Genomic DNA, 26,506 nt, shown 5'->3' with positions numbered 1-26,506 from the left:
TAGGCTTGCACAGAAAATGCTGTGTGGTACCTTATAACTGTGGCAATTGCCAGAGTTAACAGTCTCTGAAGACAAAGCAAGCAGACTCTTTTGCTGGGAACACCACAATGAAGACAGGGAACTGTTCAGCTTGGGAATTTTCCAGTCAAGAGAGGTCTCCACCCAAGAAGGCCAAAGGCTAGGGAAGCTAAAAGCTTGACAGTGGGTGTCATCCCCCAACCACTCAGGGAAAATACAGGTGCAGTTGCCCTGAACTATGACCGTGTTCTCTAAGAACGCGGTCAAGTTTATTTTTAATCCTAACTCTCCGGGCAAACCTGGAGACAGGATTTTTTTCCGGGGGTGAGGTGGGGGGAGTGTGGCTCTGTGTACAGACTGCCCAGCTTCTTCATTAATAAACAGTGCCCAAGTGCAGTTCTATTGTCTATCTATAGTTATAACTATAACTAGATCTCTAGAAAACCTTAACGTGCTTTGGAAGACTAAAAAAATTGGTTCTGTTGCAAATGAAATTGACACCCTTAGGTGCTATTGAGTATCAATTAGTCTTACTGCGTCACAACATAAGAAGTTATCTTACATTTATACCTTTCACCACAAATCGTCCTCTAGTCTTACCACCAATTTAGGCCCTGATCCTGGAAATATATATTCACCTATTTCATTTTAACATGCGAGTATGCCCATTGATTTCATTGCAACTATTCACATCTGTGAAGTTAAGCAGGTGTGTAAGTACTTGCAGGATCAGGGCCTTAGTGTCCAAACCAATAAAGTTCAGAAGTTTCTTCCACTCCCGTAAGAAGTAATGCAAGGCTCACTGAAGTCAATAGGCAGACCCAAATAGGACTTCCAACTTACTTCAATGGGGTTTGGATGAGATCTTATAGGCATAGACAGTGCTTCAGAACCTTGCTGGATCCATCCCTTAAATTAATATAAACAGAGATCCTTTCATCTACTACTGCCATGCCACCACTGTAGGGTGTTTCATTAGCAATAAGGGATTCATCAGGCAGGTACAGTTGCAGGAAATAGATCTCTGAGTATGCTGGGTGGCCAGTATATGCTGAAGCTCTAGAGTCTGATGTATCGGCAACCTAGACCCAGCTTGCACTCTTCGTTATCCACAAAGACTTCCTGAAACCTGGCCTCTTCCCATTTTCATACTGCACTGGGGTGAAATACAGTGCTGTATACGATTAAACAGCTAACGGTTCACTATAATTTGGGACTAAGGACAGAAAACATCTTCCAGTTTAAACTGCAGGCGTAACATTGATATACAGAACCTACTTGCTTTGGAATTGGTCCAAAATAAGGATTAGCATCCCAATTGCTAATAATTTGAAGATTTTAGATGTGTCACATGCATAATTTCTATTAATTTATTATTAGCTGACTGTGTCGAACAGGAGCATCTGATCCAGGATGTTGAAAATTTATCTGCAAAATGACCTGTCCTTTTGCCAGCTCTGAGGGACCACTGATCATTTCAAGGAACAGTATCTCGTGAGCCACCAGCAATGTGAGCCCATTCTATACACCACTGACAAGCCTAGCCTTCCAACGACACATAGGTATTTCTAGTCCTGATGGCTTATGAGACACCGGGCTTTAAATTCACATTTGGATCATTGTTCTGCCTTTCCACACAATGCACACTTCAGTTTCAACTTTAATGGCCACTCTTGAGAGCTGTTTGAGCTAGAACCAACATTCTATACCATCTCAGAGCACATCAGTACTACAATGCTGGGAGTTTGTGAAGAAACTAGCAAATAAAAAAATGTCAGACTGCAGTTGAAATGAGGGGGAGAGGGAGGAGGAGAAAGCAAGGAGATGATTCGACCGATCTGATTTTAAACCAAGGACATCCTCATTTATCAATTCTGTTTGTTATAATTTATCCCCACCATGGTCTCTGGCTCAGATGCAGATTGACCACATCCTGTCTCTCTTTGGTTGGTTCCATTGCCTAACTGCCTACTCCCATATGATTGGTTTTATTTTTAATCACTGAACAATTGTTCAATGCCTTCTATTTCTACTTACTAGAGGTTGATCTGTGCATTTCAGTGTTTTGGGGGTTGTGGATCTGAGAAGTAACCACCTCCAAAAAACTATACAATCATTAAATTCCTCGTTACCCTGGTACCACACTAGACAGGGCACCAGGGAATATCAGTACATACCCCTCTAGGATTCATTCAAAGAAAGAGTCCTGTGCTCAATCTGCATGCAGATCTGTGCAGAAGTAGGACAAGGTTTCACCACATCACATTGGAGCTGGTAAGACTGGAAAGTAACCAATGGAAAGTGAAACTTTACTGAACAGGAAATATCAACCTTACCTGTTTGATCTGAACTTACCAACTGGCTGAGCTCATTGCATACGCAAGTTGGCACAGACATCAATATCTTTTCTCCCACTCAATAGAGAAAGTTGATCTTTAACATACTGTTGAAATCTACAGAATGGCCTGCAGAATAGCTTTAAGGCAGAAATTGTCACCCTAATTTCTAACACATCACCTGGGGGATGCTAGCAGCTGAAAGGCAGATCTGCTAACAAAAACACCTCTGAAAGGTGGATACTGTGATATACTGCAACATGTTTCGTTAGGTCACTTGATGCAGATGCCCAAGAAAACAGTGGTTGCAGAAGTAGTCTGTGGATATCCACTAGGTGGGACAACGATAGTTACTGAAAATACCATACTACTTAGCTAAAACCCTAAAAGAATGCTCAGAATAGCAGATGCTGGAGAAGATAAACTGGATATATATTAGCCTTATCATAATACAAAGATATGGAAGCTAGATCCTCAGCCCATGCAAATTGGCATAACTACATTCATTTCAGTAGTAGCAATAAAGCAATGTGGAGTCTGCCTTTTTACTGTCCTCTTTGCACATGCAGGAACTGGAATTTGCAATTTTATGACTTTCTCTGCTGAAAAAATATATGTTGCTTTCTCCTCTTATGGGTCAGATCCTTGACTTGTATAAATCACTCACAGCACTGCAACAGCAACCCAAAACAGAGTAATGCTTTCAGACCAGAACTGAGACAATACAACAGCATCTCTGGGCTCCTATATCCTGAATGAAATAGGTAAACTTTCATGCTCATGATGCAAGGGAATTTAGGAGAAAGAAATGCAGCCACATGACTTACTTCCCATACATGCAGTTCTGCCAGCATACCTGTCTTGATAAGGAGCTGGTCAGGACCTTGGCCTTTATCTTCGACAGTTGTTATAACAAAGCAGTGGCCACATATGACACTGTGGAACGGTCTTTAAACAAAAGATTGATTATATTAGTATATTATTATTATTAGTTAAACTAGACCAACCAAAGTTATGAGTCAGTTTTCTTGCTCCCTGTTGAGCTTAGGTTTGAAGAAATTTTGTTATCTAGAAACAGACTCCAAACAGGATATTTAGAAGCTTTCAGCTCTGAGGAAGAGCTTTGTAAATTCCAGAAGTTTCATAGAATACCTATAACTTTTCAAAGTTCTAAATGGATCTTCCAAACACAGAACTTTTGAGTTGCCTTATCCCCAGTAAGAGCCAAATGCTGCTAAGATAGTCAAAAATATATTATCATGTCTCACATTCCACATAAACATACACAGGAGCTGTAAGATAAATTATGCACTGACTTTTCTACCTATGTTACTCCCATGGCCCCAGTCTCCATAATACCTAAGCACCTGGCAATCTTTAGTGTCTTTACCCTCACATCCCTATTTCACAAATGGGGAACTTAGGCAGAGAGGCTAGGTGACTTGCCCAAAATCTCCCAGGAAGCCCATGGCAGAGCAAGGACTTGAAACTCAGTCTCCTAAATGCTAGGCTAGTGCCCTAACCATTGTACAATCTTTCCTCTCCTTCAGTGGAGTTACACCAGAGATTAATTTGGCCCAGTAAGTTTACTGGTGAACCTATCCTTCACTCCTAATGGGGAAACTACCCTTCAGCATACTCCCTTATGACTCCTCAGGGGCACTGACATCAGCACCCACCTCAAGTTCTTTCCATCAATTACCCAAACTAGACTGGTTTAAAACACACTCCCCCTTTCATGTGGAATCTGACTGATTAAGTCTTTCTACGGAGTGTAACTCACTTCTGATTTAAGTAGAGACAGAGGGACTGCCTCAGTCACACTCTAGCAGCATTGGTTAAATCAGAAGTGCCCCGCTTTCCTCCCTGGTCCCTAGAGCTGGGTTGTAACTTAAACCAGCTGTGGGGACTTAACCTGATTCTTCCTCAGCTAGTCCCTTTCCCCCAATCAGTCCCCCAGGCTCAGAGGATTCAGCAGGCAGACATTCTCCTGCTGGTGACTTCCCTGCTATGAGGGAGGAGGCAGCACATATGCTACTTCCCCTTCTCCCAGCTCATTCCCAGTTGGCTGGATGAGAGGGGATCCCACCTTCAAGACTCCTGGTCCCAGGCCATTAAAGAAACAGTAATTGACTTTGTCCCAAACACTGCTTATTTCTGGGACTGTTCCTCTCCACCAGTACCTCTTATTTTCTAGATCTTTGCATATATTAAAAACTGTCAAAAACTTAAAGTTCTATGCCACATGATAGGGGAGGGCTGAGCCTAGTTACCAACACCCTCTAGGGACAGACTACCCCACCATACCCCCCCTTGCTTTTGCATTGTAATTTTTTTGCGGGGGAGAGACAGGGCTATGGGCTGGAGGAACAACATCACCAGTAAAAACTCACTGGGCCAAATGCATCTCTGGTGTAATGCCACTGACATTTTTGTTACATCACAGATGGGTTTGGCCCATTAGCCTATGATCTGGAAAGTGCTATAGTGGGTTTTTAAAAAAAAATTTAGTTTTTTGGCAAAAACATTCAAAATGATTTTTTTCTAAAAGATCCACCTCACACACACATTTTCTCTCACTTTTAACTCAAACCCTTTTATTCCAGTGGAACAAAGTGGGAGAAAAGCATTTTCTTCATATTAGAACTAAAAATGTTGACCAAAAATGTTTTGTGAACATTTTTATTTTGCTCAAAAACCCATTTGTCATTTTAAAGAGTATGAAAAATTTCTACCAGCTCTGATTTGAACAGCACTGAACACACGCTGATTGCCCTCTAATAATAATCCACTAATTACATTTTCATCCTATGAAGAAGTGTATAAGAGATTTATTCTCATTTACTTCAGTTTTATTTGGATGCAACTCCATTGACTTTTAGAGTTACTCTTGATTTACACCAGAGATCAGAATCAGGGTCCAGAAATCTAGTTGGTTACAAATCAATTACAAATTTCAACCACATAACTAGTGTTAAATTACATTTATGTAAAAGCCCAATAAATTCTAAATTAACCATATCAGTGATTTAAAGTACCTACAGCATATAGGACACTCACTTTAATTTGCAATGCTATAAAAGGGAGCATTCTAAACATTTATATTGCTCTTAACAGCTTGAAGACAGTCTTATTTTGAGATTAATAGTGATGAAGATGGTGCAGTTTAGCTTCCGACAACCTTAAAGATGATCTGCAAAGGAAGCTGGGGAAGGGGGGGGAAGGATGGATTTGTACTGTTTTTCCTTCTTAAAGGAAGCCTGGGGAAAATAATTTGTCCGCTTTAAAATTTCTGCTCAATTTTTAATGTAGAAATATCAGGAATGTCAAAAACTGGTCTTCCCTATTTTGTCAGAGGTCTTCCAGGAGGATACCCGTGTGTAATGGGTGTTCTATCAGCCCTTCAGTGAATGGGCAGAAATAATGTGTTTTAAACAAATTAGCTATTCTTCCAGCTGTTTATAGGATATTCTACGCTATGAACATGAAAGTATGCTTACCTGCAAGTACATGCTGTGATACCCTTACAGAAAAGTTCTATCAGATTTTACATCCCTGAATTCTATAGCATGGTTAAAAACATATAGAAAGAATAGCATTTTCTATTAAATGATGTAGTTTTTTTAGAATAATTTCTATATTGGTTTCATTCTAATTATCTCCATAGAGTAAGACACAAATCTATAAGGCACCAAAGACCTGGATATAAGCATTTCTCAGCTTGTACACGGCCAAAGCGAGAGACCATGGATAAAATTTTCTAAAGCATCTAAGTGACTTAGAAGCACAAGTTCTATTTTCAAAAATGATCTAGGCACATAGGCCCAGATTTTCAAAAGTATACAAGGGCCTAATTCCCACTGAAATCAACGGAAGTCAGGTCCTTCCATGCATCGCCCCCTCCCACCCACACTTTCTGGCAGTTACGTAGCCTTTTAACGCTGACTACTGCTCAGTCACACGACAGCCGGGAACCGCCGAAGCCGCTGGGTCCTACTATACAAAGGGTTCACTCTTGGAGCCGGGATTCTCTCCCAGGGAATTTTTTGAAAATACCTGTTTCGTGCAATCTAGATTATTCTGAAAGTTAAAAACAAATGTTCAAAAATGTTTGTATAAATCATCTCTGGCAGTAATGAGCAACCAGTGTCAAAGAAGGGATAAATTCCATCAGGGCAGTGATACAGTACCATCCAGTCTTCTCTTGAACTGGACAGGTAGGAGGCCCCTCTAACACAACAGTGAGTGAAGTCAAGAAAGCTATGCCCATTTAAACCGGCTGAGACTCTAGCCCTTTAAAATGCAGTTGTACAGTACTCACACAGTGAAAAGAAAAGTCTCTAATCAAACTACAATAATCCTACATAGCTAAGAAAAATATCATTAATAATATTTTTAAAAGGCACAAATGACATTTTCTAGCTTACTCTCATAGGTGAATGAAAGGGCCAGAAGTCAGTCATCTTCTACTTTAGGGTCTGGAGGAAAGTGAGGATTTAGTAGCCAGTGGTTAGGATGAAGTTTGGGGTAAGAAGCTCAAGGAAGAGTGATGGAATGGAGGAGTGCATTTTGTGAATACCTAGCAGAGGGCTGGTCACTGACAAAAACAAAACCATAGACGTCAGACCAGAAGATGTGGATGTGCTAATCTTTCAGCTCAGACAGATGGAGGGAGTACTGGAGAAGAGCATACATATTTCTGTGTTTTACTCTAGGAGAGTTTTGGGGCTCATTCTTGCATTCCTGGACTTGCCCACTCAAATTTACACTGAAATCAATGAGTATTTGGACTGCAAAAGGAACACTGAATTAGAACCTTAATTTGTGATAGCTATTGAGAGGTGACAGCACAAGACTCACAAGTAGTAAATCCCATAGAGAAGGTAATGTGTGTAGTTGGAGTATCAGTTTCTATCTGACATTTTTCAGAGGCAAATACATCAGGAATTAGGGGAATCAAGTATGGAACAAAGACCTGGGAGGTCAGAGCAGGAATAATTTATTTTAAAATATACATGTTCTAAATTAGGATTCATTATTATTTCCAAGCTGGTCAGAATTTTGTAATATTGTTTTCCCATCAAAATTTGGCCTTTTTTCAAAAGCAGAATTTTTTTTCGTAAAAACCTCAATTTTTTCAAAATTTTCAGTTGTTAAATTTTTCCATTGGAAATGTGTTTAATGAAAAACAGAAGTACCCTGTTGGTAGTTCTAAGAAATGTCGTCTTCCGTTTCTGCTTCACTGTATTGCCACCATGTAACATCTGACTGGGGTCAGCTGAGCCACAGAGTAGGTTTATTATTTTTGTAAATAGTTCATTCATTTAAAATAACTATTTTGAAGTGGAAAAATTCAGTGTTTCAAAAATTCAGAAAAATTAAAAACCAAGCCACTGGAAAACACAGGAAGATGAAAAGTTGTTTTCAGGTTTGTTGACGTTTCCAGCTTCTCTCCCCCTCCCTGCCAAACAACCAGTTTTCCCTATCCAGGTCAAATTCATTATCAGGTAGAAAATTTGCAATGGCAAAACTCAGATAAGCCATTTGAGGCCAAAGTAAATCTCTTGTAAAGAGTTCATTTAAACGATTCTTGCTTTGGATAGTGCCACTTACCGCCAAGAATAACAAAGTGATTCCCCATTTAAGGGCCCCTCCTGCACAGACACAGAGACTACTACCGTGTTTATTGTAGCACGACTGCCAGCAGGATGCACAGGGTCGCTCCACACAACCGCGGCTCTGCACACAAGGGGCGTGTTATGCACCCCGGTCTCCGCAATGCACTCAGAGTCTGCGGTGGACCTTGGCAGCTGAGTAAGGCGGCTCCACGCCACGGGTCGGGTCAGGCCAGGGAGAACAGATTTTAGAGGAAGTGAAGTAGCGCTGGGGGGGGGGGGGGAGTAGAAAGGAGAACAACACCCGCACCCAGGGAATTCGGTGTCGTCTGAGTTGTGAGACTCTGTCCTCTTTCTGCACCCCGGCGATCGCAAGTCGCAGCTAAACGTTGCTGTGCCGGGGGGGGGGGGGAGTGTGTGTGTGTGGGGGGGGGGGGGGTGCAGACACGCCGTCCACATCTGCTGGAAGTTTAGCACTAGGGTGAACGCCCGGCCCGGGAGGAAGCGAGGGGCCCGTCTGCAAACCGATCTATTCACCCGCAGCCAATCGATACCTGCTGGGAATTCCGAGCTCTCCGCTCAGAACCCAGCCGGCGGGATTCCGCTTTCGGTAAAGCCGGTCCTTCCCTGCAGCCGCCCCCCCGCGCACACACACTTTCTGGCAGTTACGTAGCCTTTTAACCCCGACTACTGCTCAGTCACACCACAGCCGGGAACCGCCGCGGCCGCTGGGTCCTACGATTCGAAGGGTTCGCTCTTGGAGCCGGGATTTGTTTGTACCAGCGGAGCTGCGTCTGCCGGTTAGCCGAGAGCGGGTGCCCGGCTGCAGTTCTGGGCGCCAGCGGCAGAAATGCACCCCACGGACGTGCCTCAAACTCTGATAAGGCCCAAATGTGGACTGCCTCGTACGGCAAAGACACAGAAATAAATTGTTCCTGCAGAAAACATCAACCTAGTGTGAACAACTCTTCTGGAAAGCCGATTTCATGATGGTTTGTGTCTGATTTAGCGAATGCCCCCACCATAGCACCAAATTTCTGTAGTAATAGCCATCAAAATTAGGGATATCTGAAAGGTTAGCCGGGGGGGGGGGGCTTGGGCTACTGAAAGATAGAAGTGTTTGTCTTGCACAGAAGAGACCAAAGATAATACACATCATAATTTTCTTTACAGGAAGTTAAGGTCTGATCCATCTACAATACGTGGGAATCTATACCTACATTTTCAAGTTATCCGCCATATTTCAGTGTGTCCAAGATTAACGGTATTTGTGGAGAAGAAAAAATACATGCAAGTAAATAAGTAACGTCTGAGATTAGAAAAAAACTAGAGCCATTGGACATTCTGAATCCACCTTAAACTCATATAGTCAGATATTAAACCTTCCCCTCCCTCTGTTGTGAAATGAACAAGGATGTTTTGGGAAGATTTGTTGTAATTTAATTGAGTTAGCATAACTGATTACATACAGAGGAGGACAAACAGAATTAGACCCCTGATACAGATACAAATTCCCCTCGTTTGGGGATTTAAAACACAGTCAAAATTAGTTGTGTGTGGGGTTTTTTTTGTTTTGTTTTTTGTTTTGGTTTTTGTTTTTTTTAAATTGCAATAAAAGACTTGTGGGAACAATGTCAGAATTAAGTGCTTCTTAGTTCATGAACAGTATAGTTCTAATTCAAAAAATATTGATTGCTGGAGTATAAAATATGACTGATCCAATGACAATGCAGTGATGTTTCCCTTATATTGAGTATTCTTCCAGTAATTCTTCTGTAATACACTTATCTAAAGGAAGAATATTCCACAGAGTATACCCTTTGGTAGATTAAGGACTTTGGGTCATTTACAAAAGTAACAGATCAAGAATCAAGGCGAGAAAGCTAAGACATGAGAAAGATAAGTTACATTTATTATGTCAGATATATTTGGCATCCAGTTAAGAGTAATGAATTTTTGTCACTAAAGCATGTTTCGTTGAAATACTGGTACATAAAAGTGCTCTCTTAATATGAAAGGACCTTAATAAAGATATTGTATCACTAGTCTGGTTAAACTGAAATAAATTGCATGAAATTACCACCAAAATTGTTTAATTTTTGGGGTTACTCTGTAGTGCAAACTAGGGTGCCAGTAGCATGCCAAGTGTACTGCATCTTGAAGGCAAGCACTATAGATGTTTCAGCAGGGAAGCCTTGCAGGGCAGGAGCCTGTGGGTCCCAATATCCACTCAGATACATGGCTAAGAAAAAGGTTTTACTAGGGCTGGCAGGGAATAGGAAAGGTTTTAAATGCCCTAGGTACAAAGGCTTAAACAGGTTTCAGTTCAAGGAAGCAATAGTGGTTCTGTTTGTGTCTCTGGGGTAATCCAGTTGAGGGCTCTTCAGTCCTAGTGCCTGGGATTTCCTCTCCAGTCCAATCTCTATTAAATACTAGTATGAAATACTTATTTGCAGGTTTCCAAGCCAGGCTCAGTGGCTCTCATTGGGTCCCCAGAGCATTGGTTACCTGCCCATCTGCTGCTGTTCCCCCATAAACCTCACACACCTGCACCCAGCTGTGATATTCAACAGTCACCGCCCATTCATCAGGCAACTCTGTCCACAGTTCCTAGGGCTTCTCTCCAGCTTCATGCTGCAATGCTACTCCCACTCCCAAACAGAGCCCAGTCATGTATCAGTTCAGAATCAGGACCTTTCCCCTTATCTGGCCAGGGAATTGACCAATGGGAAATGTAGTTCCTGCTTAGCCAGGAGAAAGGGGATGTACAGTGGGGCAGGGGAATGATGGGCGTTTTAGTCCCCTGCTGTGCAGATCCATCACACTTGAAATAAATTAGTCTTATCATGGCATCTTCTTTGGGCAGATTTTTCAAAATGTCAGGTGTATGAACCAAGGAAACCAACACAAAAATAAGCATCAGTTTGGGGCTTTATGCAGGATTAGCAAGAAAAAAAAATCATTTGATTAAACTGGGGCTTCAAGCTTTTCCTTATTTAAATTTATTACTTCCATTCATGCTGGGTCCCTTAAGTTTGAGATAGTTTGAAACTGCAGTGAAGAAACTGGTTAAATTAAGTTTGAGGTATACTATTCTCTCTTTGGCACACATATCATAACTCCCACTAATGTTAATTAAATCTACATGCCTAACTCTTGTATAATGAGAGATGAAATAATATTCCTAAAAGAGGATGCAAATTTACCAGCTTGTGTATGCTAAAAATACATTTAATGTAGAGTTGTAAAGGTTATATTGAATTGAGTGACACTCTCAGTATGGGGAGAACTAAAGAACTGCTTACAGCTACTTATTTATAAGGTTTACACAAAGAGGCATGCACCACCAAGCTCTGCTTTAGGGGATTATAAAAGGGCACTACTAATGGCCATTTCCTACATTCCTCTCTAGAGAAAGTAGGATCATGGTGGCCCTGTCTTCCATTTAGAAATCCTAGGATTTTGCCTCCATGAGCTTTGCCCTCAAACATAGACACCTTCTCCCCATCCAACACTACCCTTTCCATGCATAAGTTTCCCATGCCCATTTCTGAGATGTTCACTTTGCCCCTCAGTATCCTTCCCAGTCCTATGCATTCTTCCTAAGAGTTGCCATCTGCCCTGCTGTCTCCAGTGTTCTTAGAGGCATTTTTTTTTGCCCCATCTCCAATGGAGGGAGAACAACATGGGTGTCCTCTTGTAACCTCCTCTCTCCCCAACCTAACTAGAAGTTTCTCACTTCCTGATCTTTGGGATCCCACCCCAATGAAGAACAGCCCTATAATTACCCCCACCCTCTGTGAAGTGAGAGTCAAAGGTGTGTGTGAACCTCACGCAGCCTCATCCTGTCCCTTCAAGATGAGAAGCAAGAGCGTGGTCTTTTATGGTCAGTCCCTTTATTTCCCTTAACTCCAGTGCATACTGTAGTAGAATCTTGTGGGGGTGCCCACTAATTTAAATGGAGTTCCAATAGAGACCTGGGTCTGATGCAGTCTCCTCTGCTGTTTCAAATCCCTACTATAAAATGTGTCACACTTCACTCTGGGCTTGTTGAATTTGTCCTGGTTTTTTTAACAGCTTAGTCCTCAAGATGTGGGGATTGTGAGGAGTGCAGTGTTGGTTCTTCCCAGTCCTGGTCTCTAATGGTAGTTTTGGTTTTTTCCCTCCCAAAAGCTCAGATGTTTACATTCACTAAGTTTTTCCAAGAGCTTTTTTTCAGAAGTTCAGATATTACATTGTTCAGTTCCTTCAGGATCAATCCATCTGGGGTGGGTGCTTTAGGCCAGTTGATTTCTCAAGATGTTCCATTATATTCTAGATAAATCTCTCTCTACTAGTGTCTACACTTCTGTACTTGTGAAAACAGTAACATTTCCTCATCACTGGCTGTAGTAAAGACTTATGCAACTGTCTGCAATCTCTTTATACTCCCAGTTGCCCTCTATGTCACTAAGTGGTCAAGCAGATGCACAGACTTGCTTATGAGCTTCTTATTTTTATGTATTTATGTATGTATTTATTTATTTATGCTTTGTATCTTCACATATTGATTTTTTAAATGTCACTTTATCCTCCATCTTACTTGCCAGTTTGTGTATTATCCAATTAACACCCCATGGGCTGTGTTTCCATTTTGAACATGAAACTTTGTCTTGAACAAATTTGTCCTATGGCCCACATCATGCAAGGTGTCCCTGGTAGGGGAACCCTTTTATCCACACAGGGCCCTGATTACTTTGGTGGGGTTCTGTCCGTCTGGAATGACTTGTAGGATGACAGCTTCTCAGTCTACTATGTCTTTACATCACATCCACCTCTTGGAATCTGAGCATTTTACAGACTAATTAAATTGAGCACTATTTCATTTTATTTTGGGGTGTATTAACAGGAGTCTTGCATTTGGAAAGTAATTTTCCTATGTGTTCTACTTGGCACTGGTGAGGCCTCAGCTGGATTGTTGTGTCCAATTTAGGCACCACACTTCAGGAAAGATGTTGATAATTTGGAAGGTCTCCAGGAGAGAGCAACAAAAATGATAACCCCCCCCCAAAAAAAATGTTAAGGGCTGTTATAAAGAGGATGGTGATCAGTCGCTCTCCATGTCCACCGAAGTTAGGACAAGAAGAAATGGGGCTTCATCTGCAGCAAGAAAGATTTAGGTTAGATATTAGGGAAAACTCTCTGACTAAAAGGGTAGTTAAGCTTAGAATAGGCTTCCAAGGGAGGTGGTGGAATTCCCATCACCAGCAGGCTGGACAAACACCTGTCAGGGATGGTCTGGGTTTACTTGGTCCTGCCTCAGTGCAGGTGGCAGGACTAGATGACCTCTCCAGCTCCGCTTCCATCACTGTTATTGGGTAAGGCTATTTTATCATAAGCTATTTTTTTAGCATCCTCTCTTGGACAGGTTTTCCTCTCCTGTTCCCGTCAGGCCCTTCCTGACGCCCTCATTTCCCCCTTCCCCGCTTGGAGCAGGGCTCCCCAAGCACGTCCCGCTGCGCTCCCGGCCGGGCTGCGTTAATGAGGGTGCCTTCGCATGCTTTGGTGACTCACGTGTGCACCTGGTGAACCAAACGCCTGTGTCGGGAAGTACTCCCTGCTCCCCTCGTGTGCTGCTGCCCAGGGCTCTGGGGGATCAGTGGGGGCCGCGTGCAAAGCCGGCGAGGGCATCTCCCCCCGGCTGCCCGCGCTCCGCTCAGCGCCGAGCACCCGGTCAGCTCGCGGAAAACACCGCAGCGTCTCTCCTTCTCCCCGGGGCTCACATCGGCGGGAGGGTCCCGGCTTTGCCCAGCCCTGCAGCGGGCGATCCTGGCATGGTGGGGCGGCCCCTCCCCACAGGCTGAGCTGCCGGGGGGCAGAGCGTCTTTCCCCCGCGGAAGATGACGAGCGGGGGGCGGGGGGAGGAGGGAGGCAGAGGAAAGGACCAGTCCACCTTAACGGCTCGGGGACACGCCGCGCGCATGCGCCTGCGCCGGGCCCGCGGGACTGACCGTGGCGGAGGCTGTGCCTGACTGAGGCGAGCTGCCTGTCGCTGCGCCGAGCCGAGCCAGGCGGTGACGGAGGCGCCTCGCCCCGACCCCGACCCCGCTCGTCCTTCGCTCGGCCCGCGGGACTCGCTCCGAGGGAGCCATGCAGGCGAGCGCGTGAGCGAAGCGGGGCGGCCGGGCTCTCCCCCCCCCCACCCCCTTCTGCCCCTTTCCCGTCGTCGTCGCCGCCGCCGCCCGGGAGCCGCATGCGGAAGCGGTGAGTGAACCCGGGACTCGGAGCGCGGCTGAGGCCGGGTGCGATGAGTTGGGCGACCCTCGGCCGCGCTCGCCGTCCCTGGGAGCCCAGCCGGCGCCTTGCCAGGGCGGTGGGGGGATCCCAGGACAGAGGGAGCCTCCGCCTAGGGGGCCGCAGAGCCGGGCTGCGCTGAGGGGAGGAAGGGGGGGGGAGGCGGGAGTTAGTGTAGCCTTGATTTAAGACGGGAGATGAAGAGTTAAACCCTCCCCACCTCCACACACCCACGCAGAAAAGCTGCCTTTGCAATGTGGATGTTCACAGCCCAGCCCGAAGCGATATGGCTGACATCCTGTTTATATCATGCGAGGACATCCTGTGTTCTCCAGGAGCTGGTGTTTGAGGCAAGCCTTTATTTCCCCCTTCGGGTGAGGGGGGCTAGTTTCCACCCATCCCAGGAAACAGACCGCCCTGAGACCGATCAAACTTCGCCCCCTGCCCCAGCTCTATCAGAAACGCACAGACATTCAGGAATCATGGGTTCAGCACTTATTGCAGTTGTTCTCGTCCAGATCAACTGTTTTAAGATGTCATATCTTGCAGATGTGTACTTCAGAGAACATTTTGGGTGGGTGGAGGAGCAGGCAAGGTGTACATCGTGGGAAATGGGGAGTTGGAAGAGAAGCCTTCTTAGTAAGGGCCAGATGCATCAAAACAAGGAAGTATACCTGTTACAGTGTTAGGCATGGAGAAAAAGGATCTGTTCTTTGCGGTGAAGAAGCTCACGAGGGACTGTTTGCTTGAGTGACTGTAAATGCACCCTAAAAAGTGCCATTTTTGCATTTAGTTTATAAGTTTAGATAGGTAAGAAAACTTCTGTGTGCAGGAATCCTTGTAGGGTTAACAGTACATAAATCTTCCCATCATCTGAGAAGTTTACACCCCTCACACTCAGTTAATTTTCTGTTTGATGCCATATAAACTGAAGTTGGAAAAACCTGTTAAATTTGCTACTTCATGCCAGAGATTGTGACAGTTTATTTAAAGTGTTTAAATTTCACTTAAGAAAACAGTTTATCTCCTCTGTCCAGAGGAACAATCAAATCATTACACTAGAGAGCAAATTTATATCTTGCAAAAGTATCAGCACAGTTTATTGTCATTGGAAGATACAAAATAGTGCAATCCTGATAAGTACTCACTAGCACTAGAAGTAATGTTATGGTCAGGAAAGATGTAAACTCAGTCAAAATCTGTTCCTTGTGATACTCAGGGCTTGTCCACACTTGAAAGTTGAATTTAAAGTGCAATAGCTGATTTTTTTAAATTGTTTTTTAAACCTGTTAGCTAAAACACCACTATCAAAAAAACCAAAAATGCTTGTTGATGTGTGCTGGAGTAGAATCTTACCAAATGCAAGAATTTGGTGGTGGAGATACACAAGCTAGAAAGGACACAGATTAATTTCAAGATCACAAGTCTTCCACAACATCACTTGTTTTTTCTTTGCATAGTTTACTTTATCTAAAATAAGCCAAATACTTTAAAAACAGAATACTTTCAGTTTTGCTTTTATTTATGCAGACTGAGGGCCAGGTCTGACAAATGCAATTACAAAATGTTTTGGAGGGTTGTACCCTAGTTAGCATTGTCACTGCTGCTTTTTGGTTAAAGATAAGATGCAGTTTCCTGGTACCTTTCATAATCTCTAATTTAGTTGGTGATGCATTTTAAATACAGGGACTATGTGTCTGAATTAGCTCCTGTTGGGCAAGCAAAGAGAGAGACTGGATGAGTTGCCCAATGTCACATCTGATTTTCAGTCCCATCCAAGTACCTGCACCCCAAATAGCTAACCGAGTTAACTGTTTGCAGTATAACCACTACAGTCAAGTTAGGAGGAGACTTTTAAAAATACATGTACTAAAAGTGATGACTATAGATGTAGAAAATGATTAATTGTAAAATATGTCAATCTCCATGCTTAAGTATATGGGGGACTAGAACTGGAGACTACACAGTAGTCTTTCAATATGAAAATATGCTTAAACTCCATCTGATTACAGATAGCACCAATTTTATGAAGGTTTCAGCAGACATTATAATCCTTTGTTTGAAAATTGGGTGTTTGGGTAATAAGGAGATTCAGTCCTGCATAGTTTATAGATGCCATGGAAATAGTACTTCAGGCACTGAAAACATGGAGGATACAACCAACCTACGCTAAGCCAGCGTTCAGAGAGTTGGGTTTACACTGAGCTATGTATTATGTTTGACAAGATATTTTGATCGAGTTTTTCAAAGTTTTTTTAAATTTTCACTCCAGAGACTTGCTTGGACAAATTTACATTTTCTGTACAAGAGACTTTGTACATGCTCTTCTGTTTTGGGGCAACTACAAATTTCCTGACTGATTGAGTGCTATGACATGTTTTAGGTGCCGCTTAATCACTAGTATATAATGTGCACTAGTTCTATTGTGACCATATATGGGAAGTGATAGGCACTTCCTCCAGCCACTTTTAAGTGTGCAGGAAATTGCACCTTGATCTTAGCTTGTACTAGATGGCATTACATGGCAAGTGCCTCTATAAATACAAAGCAGATTATCTAGACTTGAGCAGTACAAGCAATCAAAGAACTCTGGAAGAACAGAATAGAGAATTTATTGTTCTTGTGTCATAAATGAGATTAGATTGATATCAAATGTGGAATATTTTGCCATTTTCTAATCCAGACTTTGACTTTTTATATATAATCATTTGCACATGCATTCCCACAGTTCCCTTTCTATTTTGCAAATGCTGTCTACTTTCCAATTGGGATTCACAATATTTGCAAGGCCTTTCATTTGATTCTATTAGAAGAATTTGCAAATTTTGTACAGAGGAAGTCCACAAAGATTCGAGTTTTTGTTGGGAGGGGTTAGAAAAAAAAACTTACTGTACTGTGATTAAGCAATCAAAATGTTAAACATTTTAAATAACTTACTGAAGAATGTAAACATGTTTAAAACTGAAGAGAATCTCTAATTTCAAGTAATCTCAGTATTCAAAGAATAAGATATTACTTTTAAAGAGGATTCATATTGAAGTATGGTTTTAAAAGAGAATCAGATTCTGAAATTAGGAATATTAATAGGGGAGTATTTCCAAATTAACTTGTTTATAGTCTTTATTAAAATAGTGCTAAAATGCAGGAAGTTAAAACCACATCAAGTACACAATAGGAAAGCAAACTGGTGTCTAAATTGCAAAATGAAAAACAAAGCACTTATTGGTAATTTTTCTTGACATGTTATGAAGAGAAGTGACAACTTTTGAAGTCAAACCAATCTTTATTTTATTAGACTCATTTTGTTTACTTCAGAAAGATGAAATCCACAATAAGTTTTCTAATACTCTTGCACTTTTACCATTGGAAATATTTCCCACACATCTAGGATGAATGAAAGTTACAATTACACAGAGTTCTTTATCAGATGAGTGGAAGACACTTATTGGGAGGGATGCTTTCGCAAAAGAATGTGTTTATGCTGTGATCAAATGTAATTTATAAAAGATATAGAAATGTTAGTGGATATTGTATTTTACAGTGTTGCAAACCAGTGCCTGGGTCTCTCATGTGCAGGTTTCCCCCTTCCTGTGTGGAAGTACAAGCTGCCACCACCACAATATTCTCCTGCAGGACTTGTAGGGAGATTCTGGAATCTGAGGTCTACACAGAGGGAAGGGTAGGAGGGATGCACATATCCTCCACCCCACAGCTTCAAAGACTTTAAGATTTATTCTTTTTTCTGCAAAGCACTCCAAAGGGATTCCTGGATTACCATGCTGCCATAGTTTGGTGGAAATATATGAAGGGTACCAAGGGTTAGAACCAGTGCTGAACCAAATACCGTAGAATCCATGCAGGTCTTTGGGGATCTGCCAGGTTGGAGGGTGGGCCCTCCATCTTATTGGAGATAGGACTACTTCCCCCCCCCACACACACACACACACACACACACACACACACACACACACACACACACACACACACAGAGAGAGAGAGAGAGAGAACTGTGGAGTTTCTCCACAAGAGAGTCCTCAGACATTCTGCCTCAGAACTTATTCTGAATTTTGCTAAAGAGTAAGGCGTTTGGATCATTTTGGTAAGAGCAGGTAAAAAAATACAAAGAGGCGAGAAATCTGTATTTGTAAGTAAAGATCAGAGTTTGATCATACATCCAGCCTGATCTGGAGGAGATAGACGTATCTTACATTGAAAACATGACAAAATAGGTCTTAGAGTGTAGCCTCATGAAGAAAACCGGTGAGCTAAAAAGCAGGTTTGCAAACTAAGAGTTAGTTTGTAGAGAGGAACCCGAGCTGCAAAATTTAGATGCTGACTTCAGAGGAGTTTGTATCCATGGTCTTGGTTCTGGCCCATGTGTCATCTGTAAGTAGTTAATCAATGAATAATCGGAAATGTATTTGCCCTAGGTAGTTATGTACAGCAGAGGAAAAGATAATCCTTTGAACGATAAATTGGCAGCATTTAAGTTTTTCTTCCCATTCCTGTCCAAAAATTGCAGTTCCTTACAGGAATACATAAGCTTTAATGCAATCATAAAATCTTTGGAGTTTTCTGGATGTAACACAGTCATAAAATCTCTAGAGTACTCAGGTCTGGGTAAGAGCAAACAAACATTTGCTGCATTTATAGGAAATTGCTTTTAGTGTTCTGAACATAATGATTCAGACAATTATAACACTTTCTGCCTTGTCTGTGCAACAATAAAGCTTTCTAAAGGGCTGAGGGGATACCAAGATCCAGCTTACTAGGAGAATGGAACAAACAAAAGAAGAGGTACCTGAATCTCAAGAGGTAGGATTTTGAGAACTCAGGAGTAAAGGAGTCTTAAAGGGACAAAAGATTTGAAAAAAAGAGACTTTTTATGTCTTACAATACCAAAGATTATTAGAAATGAATAATTAGAGGAAAAACTATTCTGTTAAATTACTGTGTGCTTTTGACACTTGCTTTTGGTCACTTTCAACATTTCCCTCTCTTTGCCTATTTGTGTGAGCCTTTCATAGAACAGGAGAATTTTTTAGAACAGGAAAGTGACTAAAAAAAAATTATCACAAGTTGACAGAGTGTCTCATAGGCAGGTGGTATAATTTCTTGCAGCAGGGAATTACTAGATTTCAAGTAGACTATGTCCCTCAGAGGCCAGATGGAACTTTAAGGAATCTATCAAGACATTTATTTCTTGCTCCTCATCATGGTATCTGAGGGCTTTACAGAAGTTCACCAAATAAGCATGCAATATGAAATACCACTTACTTTCTCTGATAGCTTACTATATTATTTAACCCGTCTAATAAATAATAGAAAAAAAAATGTCTGTGAGTTGGGGGAAATAATTGGAAGAACAAGTTTCATTTAGAGCAATATGAAAAAAAAAGGCTCATTTCACATCTTGCTTTTGTCATTATGGTCCTCATTAATATAGCTTATTTTTGTCAGTTAGCACTTGTCTGTTATTTCTGATGCTAGCATTGACACAAATATACATCTCTTTATTCATATGAGTTGTATCATAAGTAGTCTATTAACACTTGTCAATCTTTTTAATAGGTGTCTCTTGCTGGACTGTTCATTTTTTCTGCAAGAAGCAAAAGTATTAAAATGGGGAGGAAGAGAGAAAGGGTGGGAAGTTGTAAGGTTGAGTTATCGGACAAAGTTCTAGTTACACTGAAATAATGGAGGAAGTGGCTGAGAAACCTGTGAATACAAATGAGGGGTAGGAGACTGGAGTTTTTTTTAATAGAAACATATTTGAAACTGGCCCTTAGATTCAAAGGGAATGTTTACACAGGATCTGGTGACTCTAATGCCCATTGAAGGATAAGAAAACTATGTTTTCTTTCAACTAAATGGATATTAGTTTTTCCATTTTAATATAAGAGATACTTACTTTTGCTAAAGATTCTTATAGCTTCTGCCACAGTGAGCTAGAAAAACAGATCACAGTTCTAATCCAGCTCTGCTGATGAGGAGCTCCAAAAATAGCAAAAACAGCCTAACATTGACTAGGTGTTAAACAAGTACTGCACTAAGTAGCTTGCTAAAAAACCACAGGTACTGACAGTCGATAGCTTTGTGGTTTAAGTATTTGGAATCCTACTCATCTGAAGATGGTGATTTATTTTTTTGGGGGGGGAGGGGATGGGGACGGACGGACAGATGTTGGACTTGGCTTGAGTTAATGGTATGTCATTCTGACACGTCTTAGGCTTCTTAAGTATTTAAGTTTTAATTTAAAAAAAAAAGTTAAATTTAGAATCTGTGGGGAAAAAAGAAAGCTTAAGAATATGAACAGATGTAGTAGCTCTGGTCTCCCTGTCTGTATACTGACTGCAACACCTGAAATAGGTGTAAACTGCATTCTCTGCTTACCAATGGGGTGTTAATTCTTGGAGGAGGAGTCAAAAGACCTGTGTTCTGTTTTTGGCTCTGCAATTTAACTGCTTTATGACCTTGGGCAAGTCACTTCTCCTTTGTGCCAGTTTCGCCTTACATTCTGTCTATTCAGGGGGAGATTTTCAAAGGCATAGGGCTTAGACACCTTTCTCCTGTTTTTGTTTCCAGTGGGAGCTAGTTGCTTGACTGTTACTGATGTTGAAAAGCTCCCCCAGGGAACTTTAACACTGGAAGCTCTTAAGGGCAAGGACTGTCTCATACTATACATTTGTACAGTATCTACTACAGTAGAGTCTGATCTGTTGTGGCTTCTAACAACTACTGTTATACAAATGATTAGTGACTCTGAAGCATAGTGGCAACTGAATCACCACCATTTCATTGTTGATCACTTTAGCAGAATATTTCTCAGAATGTTTCTGAGAATGAATGGCATTACGGATTATAGATGATAGTACCATTTATTCACCCATTTATTCAGGCCCTTAAGATTTTTCCACTGTTGCTGCCTCCCATGCATGGTAGCAACCACAGTCTATGCTAGCATAGACAATGCAGATGCTGTGTATGACAGACTGACAATAACTTGTATAATCCTGAACAAACCTTATGCAATTAAATCTTACCTTAAGTTTAAATTTATTGAATTATCGAATTGGGTTAATACCTTTGGGATACACAATTACATTTTTAATTCAGTGTATCTTCTCTAGTAGGGAGGGGGGATACTAATGTACTTTCTCCATTATCCTTTGAAGCCACCCCACCTAAAAAGCAGTTATGATATGTAACATACAAAGCAAGAATTTTTGGATAAACACACTTGGATTTAAACTGATTCATGGCTTTCTTCCTGATCCAGCAAAAGGACAGGATCCCTGATCCATGGACAGCTCAAATCCTTAGGGTAGGGTTGGAAGGACTGGCCTACCCAGGCCTCATAAGACAGGGTGCTTGTTTTGAGCTGAAGTTTTGACGAACTGGTAACCACAAGGAATCTCCCTTGGGTGAGGGTTTGGAGGACTCCTCCTGCAAGAATCCATATTAGGGTTGGGGTTAACTCTGGTAAGCTTATTAGCATGCATGTAGGTTTTTGTTTTCTCAGGCCAGGTCTACACTGCTGAGTGAAGTCGACTTACTTTAAGTCGACTTTCAGCAGCTGATTTTTAGAAGTTGCAGCAGCGTGTATACACTACGCTGTTTGCGCAGGTCTCCTATGTTTACACTGAGCACCCTTAATTCGAATTGCAAAGCAGTGCAATGTGGGTAGCTATCCCACAGTGCAACTAGCCGCGGTGGCTGTTGGGATGAGTGTCTTCGTCCCATGATGCAACGCAGCTTCCCCGTCCCTTCTTCTTCCCTCCCCCGCAACAAACAGGAAAAGTATTTTTGCGTCGTTTTTTTACTCCCTGCGCTCGCCATTGCTGCAGAGACATGGAGCCAGCTCAACTCTGCACTATTATTGTGAGCGATACAAATACATCGCGGCTTATCATCGAGTATTTTCGAGTAGAGCAAGAAGCTGAAGCACACACAACAACGATGCCACCGAGGCTGCCCTGTTACAAGCCATTGAGCAGAACAATTCCCGATTGCTGCAGGCTGTAATGAATCATCTGCATTCAGTGGATCGCCAGTTCTGGTGCAGGGAAACAAGCACAGACTGGTGGGACCACATCATTATGCAGCTGTGGGATGATGATCAGTGGCTGCAAAACTTTCATATGCGAAAGGCAACTTTCCTGGAACTGTGCTCAGAGCTGGCCTCATCCCTGAAGTGCGTGAATACTCGCTTGAGACGAGCTCTGACGGTGGAGAAGAGAGTCGCCATCGCTCTGTGGAAGATGGTAACCCCAGACTGTTACCTCTAGGTTGGGAATCAATTCGGAGTCAGAAAATCTACAGTGGGCACCGCCATGATTCAAGTATGCCGGGCCATCAATAGACTTCTTCTACGAAAGATAGTGACTTTGGGAAGTGTGCAGGACATAGTGGAGGGGTTTGCCGCGGGGGGGCCATTGATGGGACGCACATCCCTATCTTAGTTCCTGCCCACCTAGCAACCGAGTACATAAACCGCAACAGGTACTTTTCCATAGTCCTGTAGGGGCTTGTGGATCACGGGTCGTTTCACCGACATCTACGTGGGGTTGTCTGGGAAGGTGCATGACGCATGCGTATTTCGTAATTCGGGGCTGTTCTCTAAGAAGCAGGCGGGCACTTTTTCCCCCAGACCAAAAAATTCAAATTGTAGTGTGGAAATGCCCATATTGATCCTGGGAGATCCTGCTTACCCCTTGCTTCCTTGGCTAATGAAGCCATACACCAATCACTTTGACAGCGACAAAGAGTGTTTTAATAAGAGGTTAAGCAGCTGCAGAATGGTTGTAGAATGTCCGTTTAGGCGTTTAAAGGGTAGATGGAGGAGTCTCCTCACTAGGCTGGACAGGACTGAGAAGCACAGAAGGGAGGTTCTATGTTCTTCATAATGTGTGTGACACGAAGGGTGAGAGGTTCCCCCAGGGTTGGGGTGAGCAGGCAGAAAGACTGGCCACCAATTATGAGCAGCCAGATGCCAGCACTACGCTGAGAGCTAACCACGGAGCGCTTTGCATTAGGGAAGGTTTGAAAACCAAGTTCTGCAATGAGATGCAGGACTGATTTTCTGTTCCTGTATGTTGTTTGCTCTTGCTGGAAACCCCCCACTCCCTTATTGGTATCTGTACCCGCCAAATCCCTCCAGAACAAGATATGATTTAATAAGGAAACGTGTTGAAATGGTGCTTAACTTTATTTATGAACATTCAAGTCATGGGGGAAGGAAAGGGGGGAGTGTTCATTCACTGTCTCAAGGGGTAGGGTGGTAGCTTGCTGGCCAGCTGTCAGTGTGGTCACCGTTGCTTTCTGCTCGCTTCCCCAGGGTGGAGGTGAGCACGTACTGCAGCCTGGCCAGTCTCCTCAGAGACTGGCTGGGGGCGGGGGCAGGCATCAAAGCCCTTGGTCGAGGACCATTATGGAGGGGCCACAGCATGACTTTGTCCTTCCTCCTGAAGCTCCACAAGCCTCCGCAGCATCTCTGCCTGGTCCTGCATGATTCGTAGCATCTCCTGCGTGGTACTGTGATCCATGCTCCATCATTTCTCTGCGAGTCTCCCTGTTCATGTTCATGTCCATATTCTGGGACAAGGTGAGCCGCCATGCTCTTTGCTCTGTCTCTGCGGCCGCTGAGGTGTTCATGAGTTTGCAAAACATGTCATCTCTTGTTCCCCCGCCTCCCCTCCTTTTTAATCTGAGATAGTCTTTCCGCAGCATTTCTTGAGGTTGGGGTCAAGGCCAGGTGTCTACAGAATGAAAAAAATAAAATAAATAAAGTAGCCACTGTTAGCATAGTGAAGAAAGTGATACAACTGCAACAATGTAGACAATAATCCCCTGCAACAATGTAGACGATAATCCCCATGCAGTGCACAGGGCAAACAGAGCCTCATTCCATTTCTGACGTCCCAGAAGGGTCTGCTTGCTGTGCCCTTACAGGGATGATCTGAGGACAGCGTGGTCGAGGGTTTGAGATAGGGGGAAGCAACTCTGCAGGTATTTTAAATCCTTACAGAGAGGAACTGCGGAGAGCGTGGAGAGTGGGAAGTCTCTGCTTAAAACAAAGATTTGCTGAACACAGCAGGGTACCAGCAGTGTTCCACCATGGTGCAGGCTCCCTTGTTTGCAGCAAAGTATCCTACAATTGAGGGAGGAATAAGGCAGCCCTCCCCTGAAAACTTTTGTGAAGGATAACAGATGACATACATGAAAGTTTCCCTGAGATATCAAATGATAAACGTAGCATTTCTCATCACATAAATAAACCGTTCTCTGGCTAACCCCCCAATACAGTCACCAAAACGCCTGAAATCCCCTTCGTGCCCCCCTCCTCCCCAATGTAAAAGGACAGAACTTCTAAGAAGGAAAAAAACTCACCAGATGTGCCTTCCATGGGATCATTAGTGCTGTCCTAATGTGCTGCTGGACTGCTCTGGGGTCAGGAATATGTCCTGACTTTCAGGGAGAACAGATAGCATGCTCTCATGCACCCCACTCTCCTCAGCCTTCTCCTCCTCCTCGTCCACGGAGTCCTCATCATTGTCCATGGACTGTGACCTAGCGGAGGTATCAATGCTGCAGGGCAGCACTGTGGTGGGATCGCCACCGAGAATTGCATGCGCCTCATTGTAGAAGTGGCATATTTTGGGTGAGGAGCCAGAACGACTGTAAGCTTTCCTGGCTTTCTGATATGACTGACGCAGCTCCTTAATCTTCACGAGGTACTGCTGAGTGTCCCTCTTGTGTCCCTTCTCCAGCATGCCCTGGGATATCTTCCCATAAATGTCCAGATTCCTTTTGCTGGCTCTGAGCTGAGCCAGAACAGACTCCTTGTCCCACAGCCCGATGAGATCTAAGACCTCTGGTCGACTCCATGCTGGAGCACGTTTGAGCTTTGCAGTAGCCATGCAGAGAACAGTGACAAAGCTCTCTTCATGCTGGCAGCACAGGAAATGAAAATTCAAATCTTCCTGGGGCTTGAGGAGAGCGGACATTTCCTGGTAGCATGACCACAGAGCAGCACAGTGCGACTGTCCAGAGCGGTCAAAACGGGGCATTATGGGATACCTCCCGGAAGTCAATAAATTCGATTTAAGTGAAGTTGTGTCTCTATTGACACTAAATCGAATTAACAAATTAGATTTCGGTGCTACGCTACTTGCAGAGGTGGTCTTAAGTCAATTTTCGAGGTGACTTAATTCAAATTAACAGTGGTGCCAGTGTAGACGCAGGTGTACATAGGTCGACGTAAGTGACTTTACGTTGACCTATGTCGCCAGTGCAGACCAGGCCTCACATTTTTACCTTCAGAATAACGTAGACTTGCATAAGAAATACTGTGTGGTACCTTAACAATTGTAGCAGTTACATCTATTTATAGTCTCTGAAGAGAAAACAAGCAAGTGTCCTTGGGCAACTTGTCTGTGCTGGGAAATACACAGTGAAGGCAGAGAATTGTGCAGTCTGGAAATACCTCAGTCAGAAGGGAGTGAGACAGGGGTCTCCCCTCCGAAAGGCAACAGTTGGGGAGCTGGAAGCCTGAGAGTGGGTGCCATTTGGATCACTGAGGGGAAATACAGGTGCAGTTGCCCTGAACTGTGACGACATCAACCATTTTGGGAAAACTTTAGGAAATGAATCTAGGGTTGCTAGGGCCAGAGTGTGTCAAGGCTTGCTTTAAAAAAAAAGCTTAATTTTTTCCCTTTGCACCTTACCTTTAAATGGTTATTCATGGCTTTTCCACCAATTATGAATGTTTAGTAATTATTGGTTTATAAAATTTGGTTGTTTGCTCAAGTGCAGACCACAAAGTTATTTTTCAGTCTTTACTAATCAGAGGAGTTAAGAGCCAAATCTCTCACTTAACAAGTGATTGAAAAATCATTAGTTGTACAGCTTGTTGCTTAACATGCCATGCTTATGTATTATTCACTTTCTGTAAAGACACACATGGGGCCATACCTGAGAATTAAAGCTGCCAAAATTGTTTCATTACTGACATTTCATTTGCTGTTTCTGTTTTTTCACTGCTGATTATTCTAATGTTTAAGTATCCTGCAGGGAGATACAGATGTTGGATTGGTACATACTTGCACAATACATGTGGCCAGATACAACTTTTGAAAGTCCACATCCAGTTTTGTGAATGTGGAACAAAAGGATTTGTGATTGGAAAAGTCCTTTCAGACATATTTGACAGTTTCAATTTAACTTTTGTTTCCTTTGAGATACTTTTCCTGATATTCAAGCCTA

The 26,506-nt window shown here is 42.8% G+C and overlaps 1 protein-coding gene across 2 annotated transcripts in view; it reads left to right on the top strand.

The window, feature by feature from the left end:
• Positions 1-13,975: 13,975 nt before the first annotated feature.
• Positions 13,976-26,506, top strand: part of JAK1 (Janus kinase 1) — an 82,380-nt gene continuing 69,849 nt past the window's right edge. For both annotated transcript variants that reach the window (XM_067535565.1, XM_067535564.1), the window contains exon 1: positions 13,976-14,212. The gene's annotated coding sequence lies outside the window, so the exon portion shown is untranslated. The remainder of the gene's footprint in view (positions 14,213-26,506) is intronic.

This window comes from Emydura macquarii, unplaced genomic scaffold (assembly GCF_026122565.2).
Source record: "Emydura macquarii macquarii isolate MOO-44397 ecotype Brisbane River unplaced genomic scaffold, CSIRO-AGI_Emac_v2 contig_3506, whole genome shotgun sequence".
NCBI classification, from domain to species: domain Eukaryota; kingdom Metazoa; phylum Chordata; order Testudines; family Chelidae; genus Emydura; species Emydura macquarii.
This window is presented reverse-complemented; position numbering and strand designations above follow the sequence as displayed.